This window comes from Cupressus sempervirens, chromosome 7, assembly GCF_028749045.1.
Source record: "Cupressus sempervirens isolate cs-2001-9-10 chromosome 7, ASM2874904v1, whole genome shotgun sequence".
Classification (NCBI taxonomy): domain Eukaryota; kingdom Viridiplantae; phylum Streptophyta; class Pinopsida; order Cupressales; family Cupressaceae; genus Cupressus; species Cupressus sempervirens.
In genome coordinates, this window is record NC_143124.1 from 222,258,266 (window position 1) to 222,274,293 (window position 16,028).

At 33.2% G+C, this 16,028-nt stretch overlaps 1 pseudogene; it reads right to left on the reverse strand.

Moving 5' to 3' along the window:
• Window positions 1-12,192: 12,192 nt before the first annotated feature.
• On the reverse strand, window positions 12,193-14,998 carry LOC149546299 (glucan endo-1,3-beta-glucosidase, acidic-like; annotated as a pseudogene).
• Between the last annotated feature and the right edge of the window lie 1,030 nt (window positions 14,999-16,028).

Sequence of the window (16,028 nt, forward strand, 5' to 3'; positions counted from 1 at the left end):
ATCATTAATAATATTTATTTCTTAGTTATATTATATGAGATAGTATTATAGAAAATATATGGTGATTAATATTTTTTCTAAATTTTTTTTATGAATATAAATGAAATTGGTTTCCTTATTTTTTTATATGTGATATTAGTAAAAGATTTATAATATATTGAAAATTTAGATCATAGTATATATATAGATAATGGAAGATGTGCTTATATCTTTGAAGCATATACATTTATCTATATTATATTGGGATAATCTTATATTATTATGCAAAATTATTATCCTTGAGTATTATCTCTTATCCATATTTCTATATGAGTTGAGCTATGTGCTTTGATCTTTTTCTTTGAGAATGTTATTGTAGAACAAGGGAGATTAAGAGGGAGTGACAATTCTGGATGAAGAGCTTAGATGATTTGTATTTAGAGGGAGTGACACTTCTTCAAAGGTAAAGGAGCTCAGAAGATAGATGTTTAGAGGGAGTCTGACACATCCATCAGAAGGAGCAGATAGAGGATATGATTCAACGTTTGATGATTCAAGGTAGTAAACTATGTTGAGATGGATTTTCCAGTGATCATTAAGTTGTAGCAGTCAAGAGGATTGTGATTCATGAATATACCTCATGAATATGTGATTTTAATGGGCCTTCCCCCTATTTACATAACGAGGAAGTGATGACTTCCAATTGATGTCACTTTTATTTGCAAAATTTATTGAAGGGTGACAATCGTACAATAACTTAATTTTCTATTATGATGGATATCTTACGATATCTATGTAGATCAGAATAGATTATATTTTTGCATGGTGGATGTTTATATGGTAAGCATTATGAGAATGCGTGTGCAAATACCTATAATAACTTTTGAGTATATGGTGAATGTTATGCGAATTGATGTACTAGGGCCATTATACAAAGTACATGTTGATTATTATACAACTTGGTATTCTAGAGGCCATTACTCAAAGAGTATTTGGCGAATATCATATATATTGTTATTCTAGAGGCCAATAGTAAAATGTGATATCAAAATGGTGAATATCATGTGTTGATATTCAGAAGACCATCAAGTACATGGTGAATATCAAGTGTTGATATTCTAGAGACCATTACTTAGAGTTTTGTTGAATATCATATGTTGATATTCAATACTCTTGATATTATATGTGATATAATAATGATGGAAATATTTGATCAAAGATATCCTTAAAATTTGTCACATGCCTAATATTACCAATGGTGTAAATGATGTCTTGTGTTTATCCTCTCTAGTCAAGAGGGAGTATTAATGTTTTGTAGCTTCAGTTGGATAAACTCAACAGACTAAACTGGAGTTATATACAATGTGTGTGTGTGTGTGTAAATAATAAATTATTATATTAACAAATGGATATATCCCTTCATGAATTATGCTATAAGAGATGGAGTTAGATTTTGGAAAACATATACCAAAAAGGCAATGTAATTACATATGCAATGATCTTACAAATTTAACAACAAACAAAAAAAAGCTACCCCTATATGGCCAACATAGGTATTTCATGTATGATCTTCTTTCACTATATGCATACAAGACACACCTAGATATAGACACTAAAAGGATGCAAACACAAGCGCGGATGCAAACACATATACAAACCTAGACAAAGATGAAGACATGGAGATAGAGGCATATACATATATGGATACAATCATAGAGGCAAACACGAACATGAAGACAGGTGTGGACACAAACACATATGTGATCACGGATGCAAATGCATGCACAAATACATACACATGCACAGACATGAATATGGATGTGGACACAGTCAAGATAAGGAATTTAATAGTATCGATTTATGCCAAATTCATACACAATGTTGGACAAATTACTCAGTTATAATGGGGACAATCACATAGTGGAACAAATATAAAATTTCACACAAAATTTATCTATAACTACAGTAACTGAGATTAACAGGTAGAATAAAGTGAGGAATAACTCGTACCGAAACTATTAAGTGTAACAACAAAGAGGATCTTGCACCTACAAAATGATAGACGATGTTGAGCTTCCAACCTAAGTTAGCAAATACAATTAAAATATCAAATTCATCATATCTACATATGCCAAGAAGGCAATGTAATTACATATGCAATGATCCTACAAATTTAACAACAAACAACAAAAAGCCACCCCTATATGGCCAATATAGGTCTTTCATGTATGATCTTCCTTTCACTATATGCATACAAGACACACTTAGATATAGACACTAAAAGGATGCAAACACAAGCGTAGATGCAAACACATATAAAAACCTAGACAAAGACGAAGACATGGAGACAGAGGCATATACATATATGGATACAATCATAGAGGCAAACACAAACATGAAGACAAGTGTGGACACAAACACAGATGTGATCACGGATGCAAATGCACGCACAAATACATACACATGCACAGACATGAATACAGATGTGGACACAATAAAGATAAGGAACTTAATACTATCGATTTATGCCAAATTCATACACAATGTTGGGCAAATTACTCAGTTATAATGGGGATAATCGCATAGTGGAACAAATATAAAATTTTACATAAAATTTATCTATAACTAGAGTAACTGAGATTAACAGTAGAATAAAGTGAGGAATAATTCCTACCGAAACTATTAAGTGTAAGAACAAAGAAGATCATGCACCTACAAAATGATAGACAATGTTGAGCTTCCAACCTAAGTTAGCAAATACAATTAAAATATCAAATTCATCATATCTACAACTATGTCAAACATGACCTTATAAATGACTTTGGGAAGTTTCTCCAAGAGTTACAAGAACACAACAATAATTTATTATTATTTATTTGTTTAGACTCATTTATTTAATAATTTAATAAATTAAATATATGGGATATTATTTAAAAGATATAACCACATTATTAATTAACGTAAAACAATTCTTCTCGCATGGACGACAAACTAAACTTGATTAAACTAAAGAATCTTAAATATTATTAAGGGTTTCGTCATGTTCGAGAAGTTAAGCGGCAACCGCTACAAAGCCAGTAATTCTTTAAAGAAACGGCAAATATATTGGTCAAATACGTTGGATATGGAAAGGTCGCGTGCATTATTTTGTAAAAACATTTCCAAGACCTTTAAAAAAACTGAGAGGTAGTCTATTCCAGCACGAGCACCAAGGCTTGCAACCGTGTAATAATCAGATGGGTTACAGCACTTACCCAGCGATCTACCGACCGAGAAGAAGGCGTGAATTTTATTATTGAAAATACCTTGATGGCTTTGTGTGAGGGACAGAGAAGGTAGTGGCTTCACATGTCTTTTGTCCCCATTTATAACATGGCAAAGTGATTGGAATTGTTGTGCCCAATCATAAGAGGAAGTGATTATGATGAGTAGGTGATTAAGTTTTTAATAAACTTGACTGAATATTATTATTAGTCACAAGGTTTGTTTAAAAGGTTATTTTGTTAGAAATCTATTTGATAACATTTCCTCGGAAACAGGATTGAATAATCCTGAAAATATGTATTGAATGAAAATCACAACGTGAAGTATGACATTTTTTTGTATAAAATTGTTTGTATTCTTTTATTGCATATTTTCTCTTACTCCCCAGCTTGGCATCTGGTGTGTAATCAACTTTTGTAGTGTGGATACCAATTTTGAAGGTTGTGAAATGCCAAACTCAAAGAAATTAGTTGAAACTCATGAATGGAGGAATTAACTTGAGACTAACTTTTTGGGTAGTGCGAGTCTTCTTTAATTTATGCTATTCTAGGCCTGGGAACATAGAGCCTTAGGTTCCTACAAGATAATTAAAGAATTGAAAATAACTTTGAGGGTAAATATACCATGTGCACATGAAGCCTCCAAAAGTCAAGTAGATTTGCTAATAGAGATTCTACAACCCCCTTGAACATATGACAAGTGTTGTGCATATAAAAAATAATGAATATAGTTTATAACTTTTTCTTCGTTTCAATAGCATAATTCATAGATTAACATCAAGAGAAACAATAAAATATGATCTTCCCAATTCATTAGACATTAGGTCTTATGATGTACAAATTGATCGAGATCATACAAGTTAATAATAAAAAGAAATGGAAAAGATCATTGATGTTTAAAAAGTAATGTTGTAAGAAATTTTGCTACAAGAAGATTTTAAGACATAACCAACACCTCCTCAATAAATAATAATATTTTTTCTCTAATACTTAATAATAATAAGAATAAAAAAATTGTATCAATTACATAGGTGTGCCTTTATTTATAAACAACAATTATCCAACAGCCTAGACATATATATTTGACTCCATTTATTCATTAATTAAACACTCTAACTACACCACATACACGCAATTACATGAAAAAATAATAATAATAAGACTAATTGCTCACTATGCCTAGTGAGAAAGTTCATGATACGAGGCATAATGCTAATTCTCCATGGCCTAGAAAAGGAACTTAGTGGATGTCTATTCCACCACGACACCAAGGCCTGCAAGTGTGTAATAATTAGATTCGTTACATCACTTACCTACGGACCGAGAAGGAGAAGCCAATTTTTCCAAAAAAACAGCTTGATTTCTCTCTGTGAGGGACATAAAAGTAGTCTTCACGTGTCTTTTCGATGGTACTGATTTTCCTCATTGACAGCAATCGTTGGGGCATGTGTATGCGAGGGCCTCGATGTTTGAGCGTGAATAGATAGCCACTTCTATGCCTTAGCTTTCCTTTTACGTTGTGGAAAATTGGCATGGGAACGGATAAGACAAAATGATGGCGGGGAGTACAAAATTGGCGGGAGACGGATTTGACATTCTCATGGCGGGGGAGCTTCCCCTCAATTTCCATTAGTCCTAAGGCCCTGTTTGGTTGCTGGAAGATGAGGGCCAAAACCGGGTTATCAGAGGCAAAACCAGGTTTTGCAAAAAAATTTTGGTGTTTGGTTGGTTAAAATTATAACCTGGTTTTCAATTTCATCTCCAATTTTGGTCAAAAATTGGAAGAAGTTTCTTCCAACAAAAAGGTGGAATTCGAAATTAAAACCAGGTTTTGAATTTTATGACAGTTTTTTTAATAATATTGTGGGGTCCACAGTATATTCATCTTCTGTGTCAACCAAACGGACCATTGGCTTTCCAAACCACAAAATTAGGTTTTCGAAAACCTGGTTATAAGATAACCTGGTTATATCAAAAAATCATCTTCCCCAACCCAACGGGGCCTAAGGGTTCGTTTGCTTCATGGAAGATGACTCGAATTGATATTTCTTAAATCTGGAAATGAATTTTTTTGGGTTTGTTTAAAAAAAAAGAAGTAAAATGAAATTAGAATTTCAAACTTCTAATTTTTTGACTTTGGATTGTTCTCTTGGAAGCATTTTGCTCTTGTGTTGAGATTACTTTCTTTTGTGGTGGTGTCTTAGTAGCAACAAGCTACTAGGAGAGGCTACCTTCCCACTAAATAAAATTAAATTTTCTCTTATGTCAACTTTGAGCTACCTTGGATGACTGTAGTACCACAATCTTGTATGCCTTAAGGGCTAGGGAAGAAAGAACAAGTGTCTCTTCATTCTCTACACTACGCGTCCGACGAAGGCCTTGAAAGAAATTTGTTTGGTCCAAAATTAAATCTTTCATTCAACTATTTTGCATTTGTCAACAACAAAAATGTTATTAAGGGCCACATTGTAAACATACTTTCTATCAAAAATTACAAGTTTACAGTAACCATTATTTATAGAAGAGGATTTCTATAGGCTATCCATCATCTACTATATTTATAGTTGTGTTAATGTAAATATGGATGAATAGTTAATTTGTACTAACAAGGGAATATTTTGATGTCAACCAGCAATTAGACAAGCAAGGTTGCAAAAAATTGTCCTATTCTAGAAAAAAATTGAAGACCACATGTATGTGGTCTTTTCAGTGTCTAGGGGTGACATTATCCCTTCCCTTTGAATCCATATTTGTATAAATCTCAATTTCTACAATTCCATGAACCAAACGGATCCGAATGGAAGTTGGTCAAATATGGTAGAAAAGATAGTCTTGGGAATAGGTGGATATGTACGATGTGGAAAATGGGCGAAGCCAAATAAATGGATGGCATATTTCCCAAGGAGATCCCATTGCATAAGAAAAGAAAGCCACCCGCTCTTGTGTCTGGTAGATCTAATTTAACAATTTATTTTTATTTATTAGCTCCTCAATACTTATGCATTCTTTAGGTGCATAAAACTTTATTATTTCAACCAATAATATTTTAGAATTAATTCATTTCTAAAGTATATTACATAGTTTATTACTTTTTACATTTTTAAAGTGAGAAATCTTTAATTATCTACATTTTTATTGGCTTCCATAGGAAAAAGCAATTAGAAAAATCTATTTTCCAAATCAAAATTAGAAAGAAATTTTAAAAAGAATGTCACATTAATGGACACCTTTACTTTATCTAGATCATTCTCTCGATTTTTTAATCATTTTTCCCACCACCTCTCTCTATTCAAGCCCTCATCTATATCATTCTAGAATGTAGACTTTGTCGATCCCTTTGCTAGAAAGAGCTCGGGGAGAGGGAAAACATGTAAGTGGCAGAGGTGGAGATGGCCCGACACTGTCATCAAAAAATAGAAATGGTAGATCTAATGATTGGGCTCCATCACATGCACCTTATGCCCCAATAGTATAGGCTTCTACACATCCCCATGGCCATTGCCCCCTATTTTTTCAAAGTTTACTTGGTTCTCTTGCATCCTAATGATGGATCATGTAGTATGATCCGAAACGTTGTTGGTAAAAAATTGTCTACACAATTGAACCCAGAAACAAGAATTCATTATCACGGAGATATCACTTCAAGCTTACTTTGTTGAGACTTTGAAATATAAAAAAAATACATCATATTTTCTGAATAGGAATCTAGGCATCATTTCACTTTAGTATTTTTTTTTTGTGAATCTAGGTTTCTTTGAGTGTGATGGCCTGTATTTTCACCATTTCAATTGTTTTTGAAAAATATTGTGAAAATTAGGTGAATGAATGAAATTAGGGATTCCATGTTTTTGTTGTAGAGGTTTTAGTAGAGAAACCCTAAATTGTTTGACTTGTACCCTAGGTTGGGTTAGAATTTTAAGTCACCCTTTATAACTTAAGGTTATGTTGAAATGTTTTAAACATGTCATGCAATCAGTCAAAGAATCTATACCTTATGGTTGACCCTTTAGTCTTCTTAAGTCTTAATTTTGAGTAGGAGGTCATGAGTCTAAATGAGAATATTCCATATTCCCCACGATTTCATGAGTAAGTGTAAGCGTAGCATTGTAAAGACTTTTGTTCAAAGTTTAGACCCTATGCCTAAGTCTTATAAACATATCATCATAAGCTATTTTGATAAAAGTGAAAGTATGTCCTGATCTTACACTTAGGGTTAAAAATGTAAGGTCATAGGTCTATTTAGTAAAAGTGAAAATGTGTGTCGAACATACGTTCTAAGAAATGAGCATAATATCGTAAGCCAAAGTCCTTAGGGCTTAAAGTGAGTCATGATGATACCCTCCAAAGGGAAATGTAAGTGCAAGAGTCCAATTACAAAAGTCATTTGAAGATACACTTTGGTCTTAATCGCAAGTTCGTAAAAGGTTTTTTTGTTAAGGTATTAGGTCTCCCGAACTTATGTTCTAAAGGAAAGAATAGGGTTGTAAGTATGTTATAAGCATTGATTCAATGCTATGACTACAGGCTAAATGTGAGATCGTAAAACTCATTTTGACGCCTTCCAAAGTTACGAAAGTTGTTGGGCATAAAACTAGAGGTCTATTTTCAAAGGGATGATGCGAGCAATTAGCGTAAGTTCATAGTTAAAAAAGAGTTTGATAGTTAAAGTTCTTGACTGTCAGATAAGCTATTGAGCATAAGAGCGAAGGGTTCTAGCAGTTAATTTGACAGAGTTATGAAGAAAGGAAAGGTCTAGTGTGGCGTAAGATTGCAAGCCCTAATAAGACAAAAATACATAAATTGATTTCGCCGAATATGAAAAAGTTACGGGTTTCCAGCCAATCATAGGTTCCGAGCATAAAATAAAAGGCTTAACTAGTAGTAACGACACTAGAACTATGAAGTGACACTTTTGTAGTGAAATTTGAATCCTCATGCATGCAAGCATTTAATGAACTAAATGAAGTTTATGGAACTCATTCTTACATAAAGAGATTCTCAGTGACTGACCAGTTTCCAAAGGAGAAATTACTGAGTTGTAGAAGCAATCGAGCTTTCGAACTGTCAAACTGCTCTTGAGAATTTCAAAATCTGGGGTTTAGTTGCAAAGAAAAGATGTTTGAAATAGGAGGTGATGGGGGGAAATATAAAGAGGTGGAAATAGTTCAAGAATCATCTTTAAAAAATGGAAAAACAATGCAAAGAAGGCCAAATTAATATGCAGAAGAATGGCTCCATCTCTTGCCTGGATTGTCAAATGTAATTGCTACAAATGATCATAGTTTTAGTGATGCATATATGTATTGCAGATATTTCATTTTCCTAAACACAAACGGGTATAAGCTATTCATGTTTTTCTATAGTAACAGGTTTAAAAAGCCACCACCTCAAACCCATGGAGAAGGAATTTGGCAAAGCTCATCTTCTCTGAGTTGTAAGTCGACGTAGACTTATTGAAAGCCCTAATAGCATCATACAACCCTGCAACCAAATATTTCTACAAGTAGGATGGGAACATATTGTGCACACTTGATCGTGCCTCCTTGGTTTTGGAACTCAAAGGACATTGAGTGTGGAGATAAACATCCAAGACTTCCAAGAAAAGTTTGAGAGGAATGTCAAGTTTTATACTGGCAAGGTGATGATTTACCATATTCCATATGAGTTCAAATTAGTTGAAGACACCCGAAGAAATTGGACAAGATCTTCCCTATGAAAAAAATTCATAAATTATTTGCAAAACACAATTTATGGTTTGCATAAAGCACTAGGGAGTGATGGTTTTGATATGGTGTATGAAGGACCTACCTCATGGCCCTAAATATTCAAGATCCCTTCACAAATACTGAATACTATTATGTTAAGTACATCATTGAGAAGATGCAAGAACAAATTACCGCTACCCATAGGGGGAAATTTGGAAATTTCAAATTCCATCACTATTTACTCTTTATGCATATGATTCTATACAAGAACGTTGGCTACTTTAGTACCAATTTAATTGATAAAAAAATCAAACATTGATGGGGAATTGCCAGTGTAACTATGGACTGAGGTATGGGATAGGTATTAGCCGTATTCTAGTTTTGTTTCATTTTAAAATATTTTTAGCTCTATTGTCATGAGAATGTTGGGTGCCCAACAAGAAAGAATTCTTGAAATTCTAAAGAGAATATTAAGGTCTACGTTGTTGAGGGATGATGCTAGAAATTAGATCATAATTGGGGAGATGTAGTCTTGTTCCAAACAATTTCTGTCATGAGGGTTTATGCATGCCCCCAACCCCCACACATATTGTGTAGATATATACTAACTAGATTAGGAATAATGGAATGCTTATGGCAACTCATCATGATGGTTAGGGAATACCCCTTCGTATGCATATGTTTCAAGATTGGAGATATTACAATTGGTAAAGAACTAGTTGATCAAATTCATGAATTTCTAAGGCATTATAATTTGTCTTCTGCACTATACAAAATTTATGATCCTAAGAATGTAGTTAGAAATGCTTTGAAGGAATTTTGGAAATTACACTCTTCCAAACAATAAAGAATTACCTCAAGAAGATTTAATTAGAAATAATTTGATTGAGAGTGATGTGGAGGATAGGTTGAGGAAATTTGAAGACATTTAAAGAGTAGAGAGGGAGATGAAGGAAAAGGACCCTAACTTTGAGAGTTTTTGTTCAAAAGTTGCCTATCCATTTAGGCTTGAAACTTTGTTGCAAAAATACTACCATATCATGCCACAATTGCCACATGATTAAGGAGAGGAAGATAGAGTAAATCTAGACTCTTCAGAGCTAGATGTAGAGTTGGAAGAAGAAGAAGATCAACTTGAAGCATCCACATGGGTGGAAAAAGGAAATGAGAGGCAAAAGATTGTTTGTATCCCTGAATGAGTAAAGGAAAGGACATTGCAACTAATGCCTAGAAAAAATCCAGTATTTTGCAGACATAAGGAAAAATTATTTGGAGGAATGAATAAAGGCAACAGAGAGCTCTTTGGTAGATCTGCAATTAACTGTGACAAGGTTGGATGATAGGATCATCCAAGCTGAATTTTTTTAGAAGATGATGATTTTATAAAATCAAAATAATTCAAAATCGTTTTGTATAAAGTCAAGCAAAGTGAATTAACTTTGATGTTGAAACTAGGGGAGAGTGAGGAGAAGACAAAAGAGCTTATAGAGAAGCTCTTAGCCTATGACCTATATAGTAAAGCCATGATGGTGAATGAGGCTAGGGATATGGTACATAGTACTGGCATGTTGTTGGTGCCTGGGTGGAATTTTGGAACAACCTTTTTGATAGACCAAATTAGGAGACATGATAAGTCCATCTCTTATGAAACCTTTGGGGCACAAGGATTCTAGAGAGGATCAAGTTTCAACATAGATACAAAGATCTTAGTTGTATGGAGCTTTTCTCCTGAAACAAAAAAGTTTTGATTGATGGATGTGCAAGATACAACTCAAGGTAGTGCTACCGTATGCACATTGGATTCCACCACTAGAAGTGAGATCTTAAGTCCTTGGAGCGCTTTACTTTCATGAATGAAGCTAAGGTAGGGAAATTTGAAGACTACCTTGCCCAAAGATTTAGAGAATATATTGACACTAGAAAATTGTATGAGGAAGAACTCAAAAAGAGTTATGTACTAAAGAAAAGGATGAAAGAATTGGAAAATAAGATACAAGGACTGGAAAATGAAATTTCCACTTTGAAAGAGAAACTCAAGGTCATGGAAGAAAGTAAGAGTGATATGAAGGTTGACAAAATAGAAGGAGGCAGTGAACAAGTTGCTTTGATGATAGAGGAAAAAGAAGTTGGGATAGAGCAAGAAATTGCTATAATGAAGACTGGGGCTCCAAGCCAAGACAACCAATTAAAGGTAAATGTGCTCAAGGGAATGTTAATTCACAACATATAAGTTTTGAAGAGAGTGTCCCAGTAAATTCACAACATCTTTATCTCTTTGCAGAATCTAGGAGATATATGTAATGAAGCCTTGACATGGCTAACTCCTATTTTTAATCAGTGGAGATCATAAATTCAAATCTTTAATAGATTGATCATTCTTATGGCTAAGAAGCTAGAATTGCTAGACAAAATTTTTAGAGTAAAAGAGGATTTGGAAGTAGTTAAGGAGTTGATTGGCTATTTTACAAATAAATTAGAGGTGATACAAAGTAAGATGAAGATAATTAGTGAAGGTATTGATAATTTCATTCCTTCTATTATTGATAATGATAACAAGTTGAAAGACTGGTAGGAGTGGTTGACAACTTTTGATCATATTGTGACATTGGAAAGTGTTGTAACAATATATGATGGAGATGTTGACGAAATTTCTTTCTATGATTTGATTGATTCTCTATTTAAGGTTGAGGTAGACATGAACTAGTTTGTGACAAAATCAAGGGTCATTACAGATGTCAGATGGAATAAGTTTGTGAACAACTTGAAGACTATTAGAGGCACTGACTAGCCAACTAAGAGATAGATTTATGTAGTTCTATTTTTGTTGCAACAGATGTGTTGTGTAAGGGACGACTAGCCATTGGAATGGACTGTCACAATGGTGATGATTGGTTGAACTATTAAACAAAATATTGCTTTTGTGCCATTGCAAGACCAATGGATAGTCATGACACCAAAAGTTGCCTATTATTAGATCATAGTTTCTACATGGGAAAGCCTGTGATTCCTTTAATGTTGTTTATGGTTTATTTTCATGATACTACTTCATATTTGAATTTTTTCTTTATGGATTGTAGAGCCCCAAGAGAAAAGGATGTGACACAACATAGTAAAGAATCGTGAAGACTTAGAAAAACTTGTAGCATGCTTAAACCCAACAAAAGATCCATGTTGATAAGAACTTAGCAAAGAGAGTGATGCATACATATTCAAAACTAGGGGAACAAATTACAATCCACTAGATTTTAACCTATATAGTTTATAGGGTACACTTATGTTTGGGTAGGCTGGAAGAGGCCAAAATGCTTCTCTATGGCATCCCCAAGCTTCAAATATTCATTGAACATGGAAAACACAAAACTATCCATGGCCTGGTTAGGCCTCTTGGGAGTCCCTTGATTAGACAAAATGTGCTTGATATAGATGTTGTAAATCTTTGCATTGGCTACATTTGCACCACCATTGGCATTCCCATAAGAAGGCCAACCACTTTCAACAACAATAATAGGAATGTTTGAGTGACCCAAGGCTTCCATGGCATAAATGAGAGAATCCACACTTGCACCATACAAATTCTTGTAACCCACTTCATTGGGGTCCTCTCTTGGAAGAGGGCATAAGGGAGAGGAATATCTTTTTGATTAGAGGCATAGGCAAAATAAGGGTACAAATTTGCCATAAAGGAGGACTAAAAGGAAGTCGAAGATGGAGTACATGGTTGAGGTTATTTTAGGGTTGAATGTTCTTGAAGAATGAGGATAAGAATTGTTAAGGGAAAACATGGGTATTTTTGTAGAGACCTTGATTTCATTGTGTAAGTTGATGGCTTGGAGTGCATTGTAGATGTTTTTCATGGCAGGGAAGAGGTTGGATGTGTAAGGTGTATTAGGTAGTATCTCATTCCCCATTGAGATGTATTTTATGAGGGTTTTGGGGTATTGGGGTTGAATGTTGTCTGCAACCCACTACCTTGTAGTGGCTTGGTTTGATGTACTGTTAGGGAGCTCCTCATTTAGGACTCCCACTGTTACTTGTATGCCTTTGTTTTGGAATGCATTGAGAGTCTTCTGATCAACATAATATATTCTAACTTTGCCAATTCTGTTGGAGGTGTACATGCTTGGCACTTCCTCTAGATATGGTAAGTTATCACCCAACCTTTCATAGAATACTCGTATGGACTCTTCTGTTGCTACTACACCTACAAGAATACATAAGAACTAGTTAACTATGAGAGTAGATGAGATAGTAGTTGTGGGAGTGATCGTAGGGCAAGACTAGTCTCCCATGTGTGAATAATAGCTAGGCCCAAGCCACTCTCACCATTTGAACTTGGAGGAAGAATCAAACTCGAGACCATGAGGCCGACCCACAACTTCAAGCCTATCAGTCAATTGTAACCTTTGTTGTTGGGTCATGGAATCAAGGAATGAAAAAAAAAATTCTAATATAGAAGAGGAAGAAAGGTACATTGAAAAAGGTTCCAAATTCTCTTCCATCACCATATCAAATTAGGTATGTCATATACAAATCATTTGTTCTTATCGATATGGTCTATTCAGAATTTACTTTATATTCTTTGGTATATTCATTCTAGCAAAATTTCTACCACCATACAAATTCTCCTTGTAGGAGTTACCATAAAATTAGATCTAAAACCTGGGCTAAAATAAAAAAGAATTCCATCCTTGGGGCTTAGATTCATTATGAGTATTGGAATAAGTAACTGTGTTGGCTTAAATGTTTTAAAATGTCTTTTGATTTGAAATAAATAGCATAGTCCATTTAGGTTAGCTTTAATTCCTATGTAAACTTGAGGGATTAGATATCTATACATGTGGTTAGTTAACTAAAGGCAACTTGTAACTAGGATCCATGATTACTCAAAATGATGATAGCTTGTTTAAAAAAAAAATAATAGACTCTCATTTTTACATTCTTAGAATGTCTAATTAGTTTTAGATTAGTTAAAATTCTTAATTAGATAAGATATAAATTAAAACTATAAAACTACACTTAAGAGCTGAAAGAATGGAACCAATAAATATGACTTCTCATTCGAAGAATAAGCTATATAATTTCTGCATATAAACTTGACTATTTATCCAACAACATGAAACAATATCTAAAACCAAATTGAGTAGCTTTTTACTATCTATAAAAACTTAACTAAAGGGATTAGATATTTGTACATGTGGTTACTTAACTAAAGGCAACTTGTAACTAGGATCCATGATTACTCAAAATGATGATTTTTTGTTTAAGAAAAAAACAATAGACTCTCATTTTTACATTCTTAGAATGTCTAATTAGTTTTAGATTAGTTCAAATTCTTAATTAGATAAGATATAAATTAAAACTATAAAACTACACTTAAAAGCTAGAAGAATGGAACCAATAAATATGACTTCTCATTCGAAGAATAAGCTATATAATTTCTGCATATAAACTTGACTATTTATCCAACAACATGAAACAATATCTAAAACCAAATTGAGTAGCTTTTTACTATCTATACATGTAGTTTTCTTATCCATAAAGCTAAAAATAATAATATAGAAAACTAAACACTAAGACAAAATACTACAACATGAGCTTTATTACAAAATCTCAAGATTATATATAGATCATGATTCATCCATATCTTCAAACAAGATATCCTACAAAGCAAAAAGATTAAGAAAAAAATCCAATTGCAAGAAGTTCTAACAATATAGAAGACTGCAAAAAAAAAAAACCTTTCAAAGAAAATAGGGACATCAATGAATCAATTGTTGACATGGATTCTTTAGTTCTACCTAATATTTATTAAACCAAACCAACTATATTTGATTGGAAACTTTAACTGACTATACCAAACCAACACACATTCATTAAAATTTGTAGATATTCACCTTAGAATTAATGCTTATTAAACCAAAACCAAAATCAATCGTATAGAGATCATTGCCATAAAAAAGCCAAGTCCATACAAAGGAAGAGTATGAACATCATTGAAGAAAGATAATGGTTTGAATTCTTGTCCCTGAAATTTAAATAATATCTCTTCATCTTGAAGATACATTGTGATTAGAGTAGATAAATCCTTGAATTTAAGGAAGAATCCTTTCTATGTCATATATCAACTCAAGGAGATTATTTAAATTGTCCATTTCAGTGCTCTTTATTGTCCTTATATAGTGAATGACATGGATGGTTTGATAGAACTTGATGGGGAGAGGCTTTGGAGTGTGAAAAGGGTCTAGCTACTCAATAATATTCTTGTGATCTATATGTCACACATGTGAAGGATGGTGAGATTGAAAACTCCTACATTGACTATGTTGTTCCATTAAAAATTGTAAAATAATGTACTTATATTATTATTGGTATATGTCCCCTCTTAGCAAATTAGGAATTCAAGAGCTCACTATTTTGGATATTTGTAATAGAGACTCAATACTCACATGAGTTTTATTTAGTATTTTGTTTTATCATAAGAATGTAGTATTTATTATGATAGTGAGGACTATGTTGATCTTTTATGATATATAAATTAGGAGTAGATGTATTGTATTCAATTTCATTAACAATCATTTGTTTTAATTTTTACTAATTCTTTTAGAAAATCTAAAATTCTTAGAGAATAAAATTAGTTTTCTTTAAAAATATTCATATTCATGTGGATACGTATGACAAAATATATCAAAAAATGGTTTCATACCTGCAAAAGTGACATCATTTTCTCATCTTCTGGTGCATGCCATTTTTCCATTGCATTTGCATCTAAAATAAGATTCTGCCACTTTGAATTGAGATTGCATATTGAACTATGTTCTCCTTCTGCATTGCCTGAAACCAAGAAATTGTCATAGTTAGTTGTCATGCAATCATAGGTTAACGTTGAGCTTCACTTGGTTTCGAGAATAGTTTAATATTCTCTACTAATCAAGGCCAACCACATGAAGGTGGAAGATGACTTGCACCCCCACCTCCCCCCCACCAAAAAAACATAAAAAACCATTTAAATTCCCGATTAACATCTAAAATTCATTAATTCTATTAATAAAATGTAACATTCATGAATTATCACATGATAACA